A 6744-nucleotide genomic window follows, 5' to 3' on the forward strand; every position below is an offset into this window, starting at 1 on the left:
TCAGAGGCTGCTCCAGCAAGGGAGTTGGCCACCATCACATACACTGGGTGGAGACTCAAAGGCAGGCCGGAGACTGGGAATGCTTTACAGTGCATAAAAAAGAAGTCCCCAAGTGTGGCCTGACTGGAGGCTGGAGGCATGGGGCTGCCGTACATAGGCTAACTAAAGTTGGGGAAACCTATGTGACTGGTTAGGAAATACATGTTGGCCTTCCTCCCGTGGGTCCTAAATGAGAAGTGGGTACAAACTGGAGGCAAGCTGTCGGTACAGAGCTCTGGCTGTCTGCAGCTGTTGGCCACGGGGGTTATGAGCTGGCTTCTGGGACTGCTTACTGTTCTAGCCAGCTGGCATTCTGGGCTGATTGCAGCAGGCTGTAGGTCAGAGTACGATTTTTTTAAGTAGCCTGATCCTTGTATATTCATCCTCTCAGGTCTCTCAAGGACTCTGCATTCATAAGAGGCCTTCATGCCAGCCCCGCTAGTGATCCCACACTCAGAGCAGGGATGGCGGGAAGAGGCTTGCAGAGGAGAGAAAGCATGTAGAGGCTAAGTGTGTTTCAATGGTCTTCACCCCCCACCCCCACATTGTCTTTTTTTTTTTTTTTTTTTAATTAAAAGGTGAAAATCAGAGCCTGAGCATCATCTTGGCTTTCCAGGGCTCTCGGACAATTCACAGACTAAGACCCACCTGCTTGCCTTCCATGGCTTCTCGGTTCACAGAATCTCAGAAAATCCAAAGGACTTCAGCAGCCTCCTCACATGGCCCTCATAGTTAGCAGGCTGGGAGAGAGAGTTCCAGAGGTTACAGTGCTTAGGTTCTAGTCTAATTCTGCTGAGACCTCCTTGAGGCAGCAGGGGGGACTAGATGTCCTCAAGGAGCTCAGCCAATGGGTGAGATAAGTGAGTACACACACTACGCACATTCCCAGACCTACCATGCACGGTCTCAGCTCTGAGATCCTAAATGCTATTCCTTATGTCTAAAAAACCTATCTTTTCCCTAATTTCTCACTGTGAATTCCCTTTTGCCCCTCAGTTCCTCGTCGCAGCATTACCTTTAGGAATACTTTCCCACACCCCAGACTCCTCAACACACACATATGCCCCCACAGAGTGCCTTGAGCTCACCTTTCCTGGAGGGCGTATTCTGTTCTGCTCCAGATCTTTTAGCCTCTTTGCCCCAAATAATCATAAGATCCTGAAGACCACCCCTCGACTTAGTGCCTATTGTCTGTCTCATTCCTAACACTAAGCAGCCCCTCAGACATGTGGAGGTGTGCAACACAGAGGGGAAGTGCGTTAGAAAGACTTGACTGATGGAGGAGATGTGCCAGGGCCAAGTCCAAAAGAAGAGGTGGGACCTTGTCCAAGAGTCAATGGGGAAGGCATTTGGGGCAGAGCTATGAAGAGGAGCAAAAGCCTGGGGAGGGCAAGGGGTGGATATGGGGAGGGTGAGAATGGCCTGCAGCTTGCATTGTTGAAGGAAAGGGACAAGGCAGAGGCGACCATAGATGGAACTGAGACGTGTGGGGTCCAGGGGGATGGGCATAATGGGTGAAGGGGAGTGGGAGGCACAGGCTTCCAGCTCCGGAATGAACGAGTCATGGGGACGACTGGCCGGCATAGGGAATAGAATCCGTGGTATTATCTAGCATTGTATGGTGACCCATGGTAGTCACCCCCATGGGGAGCACAGCACAGCACTTAGGTGTTGTAAGCCTGAGACTAATGCAACTTTGTGTCTCAACTGTACTCAAGTTTTTACAAAATGGGACTAAGCAGGGCTCTGTAAAAACCTTCATGTTCTGCTTCATCACGTACTAGCAGTTTAACTCCAAGTAAGTGATTTAAGCTCTCTATGCGTCCAGTTCCCCCCCTCATAAACTGAAGATCATAGTAGTCATCCGCCTGTAAAGTTGTTGCAAGGATCAAGTGGGCTCACATGCGTGGAATACTTACAAGAACCCAGAGTAAGAACTAGGAACATGCTTGCCAGTCTTATATTATGTTAAGCACATCATTCCATGGGCAGGAGGAGGCTAACACTTCTCTTCTCAGCAAGGGTGAGATAGGGTCAGCTTTGTCCAGAAAGACAAAAGGAGGAGAGGCTGGTGGATCGGGACCTGAGGCCAGACAAGGAGCTGGGAAACCATTTCTTACAACAGCCCAATGGGCGCTGAGGACAGACCTGACCTGGGGCAGGAGTGGAACAGGGAAGAAGGGTAGAGTTGCCTGCAGCGGGTATACAGATGGAAAGATTTAGTGCCTCGCCCAGACTGGGTGGAGAGGGACCGCAAGAAGTCCAGAACACGCACCAGATTCCTGGTGTAGGCAGCTGGGTGAGTGAGGTACAGAAATTCAAAGAGTCTCTGAGCCCTTCCTATGTATCAGGCCTAGAGCTGGGCTTGGAAGCAAAGATGCAGAGGAATTGGTCCAGGGACACAGCAAGCCAGCCTGTGGCCACAGGAGACTTGAAGTTCAGTCTCCCAGGTTATGCACTTTTCCAACACATCCTCATGCAATCCGAGACATGGGTCCTTCCCAGGGATAAGACTTCTGACCCGCACATCACAGCTCTGCACCCTGGAGGAGCCACGGGGAACGCTCCAGCATGGAGGGAGGTGGGGTGGGGAGCACTATGGACTGGCGAGGGCAGTTCATGCCAAAACAAAAATAGCGCCTGACCTCTAGCCCCCCTCCTTCTGGCAAATTTCTCTTATCCCATTCATTCTGATGCAAAAATCTTACATACACTTTGCCTCCAATTCCCATTTTTATCAGATCTCTACTGTTTGTTTTCTAAATTTCAAAAAGGGTTATAGTTTAAAACTGCTATTGAGGTGACATAATGAAAAAAAAATCCTATTGGAATTATGTATTAAAGCAGTTTTTCAAGCACTTTTCCCAAATTTCATCTCAAGAAGCTGTTTGGGCTCTTGTTAGTAAGGGGAACCCAACTTGATAAATCTGCATTGAACGAAGAAGTCAGTGAAAAGCAAAAATCCTGAAACAGTAACCTTCAAGAACCAATGTGTCCCTTCTCACAAGCCCATGGCCCCTTCAAGCGCCCTCAGCGCAGCAGAAGGAAGTGTTCATCCAACTCCAGGTTCCGAACATCCCTCCACAATCCCGTTAGAGTCACAGAGAGCCTGTGCGTGTTTTTACGTGGCGGAATGCGCAGGGTCCCATGTGAGCACAGCTTTGTTTGAAGAAGGCAGACCGGCTTCTAACAGGAAGCTTCAGCCAAAGGGAAGGTAGCTGGCAACTTGCAACTGGCCGTCAGTCCTTGATAATATTTGTCAGGAAGCTAACTTCCTGTCCTTAATCAGCCCAGTATTTTTTAAAGCGATGAGAATGGCCTGGGCATGGTGGGGGGCAGAGGGGAGGAAGTGACAAAGAACAGTAATCAAAAGCTTTTGCCCATTGTCTCTGCCCTGTCAGCTCCATTTGGCCCCATTTCTTTTCTTTTTTCTTTTTCTTTTTTTTGGCCCAGTTTCAATTTCTGGACACACTGGGGGAGAGTGACGTGGCTGATACAGCAAGGCAAGCCACGGAGAGTTCTGCTCAGTGTTCCGAACTGATACATCACTGCATTTTGAAGACAGGAACTTCGTAAGAATCAAGCACCTAACGAATTCGTTAAGAAAGCACAGGGGAGGAGATTATAAATGACTCAGAAAAATCCTGAAAGGAATCTTACATATTTCAGATGCGGTATTCACACGATGACGCTACTGCCAACAGAAAATAAGTGGCTTGGAAGGAAGCCATTGTCTTTTTTTAACTGCATGTTCAGAAAGGAAAAACTTAAGAGAGATGACAAGCTAGATGGACAGCTATCATCAGAATTTAGGATCATGATGATCCTGGTGTGATGAAGTGAACAGAGGAATACATCATAACAGTTCTCGTATCTTGAGAGCTTGCTTGTTGTAAGTGCCAGGTCCCTGCCCTGAGAGCTACATATAGAGGAACATACCTGTCCCACACACTCTAAGAGGAAGTCTCGGGAATGGAGGCCGAGTGGTTATGCAATTCACCCCAGGATCTAAGTGTCCACAGATGCTCGCACTCGTGCTTTCAAGATATACAGGAGTAGCTGAAACAAAAGTATGTTCTGATGCAAAAGGCAAAAAAAAAAAAAAAAAAGGAGGCACACCTCATATCAACTGAATTGTTTATTCTGGTCTCCCTGTTGCCAGATTTGATGAGATGTTACCTTCCAGAGAAGGAAAATTCTCAGACACTGATTAACCTGGAGAGGTCAAGATGGATGAGTTGCTAGAGCCCTCTTTCAGGTGGGCTCAACTTTCCTTTAGAAACGCAAAGGGGCTGAGCCAAGCTTATAGATAATTCCACTTACCATGCAAAAAAACAAAACAAAACAAAACAAAACAAAAAAAACCCAAAATGCAACTCAGGGTATGGGTTTATAGGTATTTCGGTCAACCTGGCTCAGGGTTTGAAGTGTAGGTATTTCCCCCCTCACCTTTGGAGGGATTCTCAATGCATAAAAAAGGCCAATAACATGAGTAACCTGCACTTTGTCTAAATGGTAGGAAAATCCATTTAATCATTGAACATCTTGATGCTAAGTGAAGGCACTTTGTTTTCCTAAAGTACACAGAGAATAAGTAACATAAAAAAGAACTTGGTTTTTAAATGCTTTAGAAAGAAAACCACTCCTCTTTTCCTCCAGGCTATTGTAATTCCCATCTCAGTAATGCAACTACAGATAACTGAGCCAGACTGGTTTCTGAAGTATTTTCTTTAGGACCAAGGAAACCTAGGACGTCTTCAGATGAGGGGATAGAATTTGAAGACGGGGTTCTTCAGATTAGGAAAATGACTGGAAGTCTGAGTGCCAGTAGAATCTAATCCAACTTTTGCTGATTCATGGCTCAGTTGTCACTGTCCTAGACTCCAACCCAGCCAAATAAGCAATTTGTACCCTTGTGGAGAAGTTAGGAGGAGAATAGAGAATATTAGAGGTTTCCTCCACCCTACATTTCTTTTTTTTTTTTTTAAGATTTTATCTCTTTATTTATTTGACAGAGACAGCAAGAGCAAGAACACAGGTAGAGGGGGTGGGAGAAGGAAAAGCAGTCTTTCCGCTGAGCAGACCCCACATTTCTTTACATTTAGTTTTAGTATACCATTTGGTCTCACAGCCAAGACTAATAGGTGATGATCCCTTGGAGCTCAGAGTATCAGAAATGTGCTGCCCACATCCGTGTGGCCATTTAAAGTTCTTTAAAATTACCATTTTTTTAAAATTTTATTTTTCTCAGTGTTCCAAGATTCACTGTTTATGCACCACACCCTGTGCTCCATGCAATACATGCCCTCCTTAATACCCACCCCCAGGCTCACCCATCCCCCCATGCCCCTCCCCTCTAAAAAGTACTGACCTAGGGCTAGTGAGACAAGCAAGTCAGAAGCTTCTGCAAAGCTCTGACATTATTAAACTGGGTATGAAGCCCACCCGAGAGCCGGATGCTCAGAGAATTCTGCACGTCACACCTTGATTTACACCCCATCATGCTACCCAGCCTGGGGTTATACATTGCATAACCTGACGGGCTTATCCAATGAGTCATGAACACTCACCACAGAGAAAGGCCAGCAATTTTAAAAACACCCCAAAGTTGAGCCTCATATTTCCAAAAAGAGATTGAAAAGCCAGAATGAAACAAAGCCTAGTGATTTCCTCTCTCTTGTGTCATTCTTGAGCTCGGGGGTCTCTCTCGGTACTTGGTGAGTGTCTTGATACTTGACTGATTCTTCTGAAGCCTCATCACTGATGGACCTTGGTCAGGACTCCCAGGCCTCTTATGGTCCCAGAGTTCCATAAAGTCATCTTAAACCATGACAACAAACACCACATCTCAACTAAAAAATTTGAACACCCTGGGACAGCTGCAAGCTGTCCTTTTCCAAGCCAAGGGGATGCCCCACCAGGTGAGCCCCATTGTCTGCTGAAATGTGCACATGGGAACAAAAAGAGAATAAAGGAGAGAACATGTCCTTGTGTTTCACTTTACCAGGATATCAGTTCACTTGCTCGGAGTCCGCAGTTCACAAAGCCATAAACTTGTTTTCACCACAGAGCAACTTCTCGACATTGTTCGCATTTTGGGCGGTGGTGAATGAAATACTTACACCTTCTTGCAAAAATTAGAATTTCCTATGGTGACATCTCTAGCACTGTCCTTCTCAAAACTCCCTTCTTCCTTTTCATCCTTAAAATCTCTTGATCCCCTCCCCCTCCTTTATTTTTGAAAAATGTATTATGAAAATCTTAAACATACCCAAGTAGAGAAAAATCTGTCATGTAATTTAGGCAGTCAGCATAGGGCCCATCTTGTTTTATCTACGCTCACACCCTCTTCTTCATTCTCCCCCACTAAATTATTTTAAAGCAAACCCCAAACATCTTATCATCGCATTTGTAAATATTTTATTTATGAACTCTCAAAGATGCAGATCTTTTAGAAATAATGTTTTTATTTACAGATAAAAAATAGGCTGAATGTATCACACGCATCAATAAGAAGAAGAAAACATAACGAAGCAAGACTGGAGAGATTTAGAAACTGTGAAGTCATGAGTCAGGCAAGAGTTAGTTCACCTCAAACCTGCATCTTCTGCTGCTTCAGGCTTTGCCCTTTCCAGCTGTACTCTGTGACCTCTCTGGCAACCTGTCCCTCCCATGGGGTTGCTCTGCAGAGTAAGCCTTTGGACT

General features: G+C 45.8%; 1 long non-coding RNA gene across 1 annotated transcript; it reads right to left on the minus strand.

The window, feature by feature from the left end:
• Positions 1 to 5721, minus strand: LOC125085270 (uncharacterized). The gene is made up of 3 exons (XR_007122838.1): positions 5610 to 5721; positions 688 to 779; positions 1 to 517 (listed from the first exon to the last, which is right to left on the minus strand). It is a non-coding gene; the product is annotated as an uncharacterized LOC125085270 (long non-coding RNA).
• Positions 5722 to 6744: the final 1023 nt, after the last annotated feature.

The sequence above is a fragment of the Lutra lutra genome, chromosome 14 (genome assembly GCF_902655055.1).
Source record: "Lutra lutra chromosome 14, mLutLut1.2, whole genome shotgun sequence".
Taxonomy (NCBI): domain Eukaryota; kingdom Metazoa; phylum Chordata; class Mammalia; order Carnivora; family Mustelidae; genus Lutra; species Lutra lutra.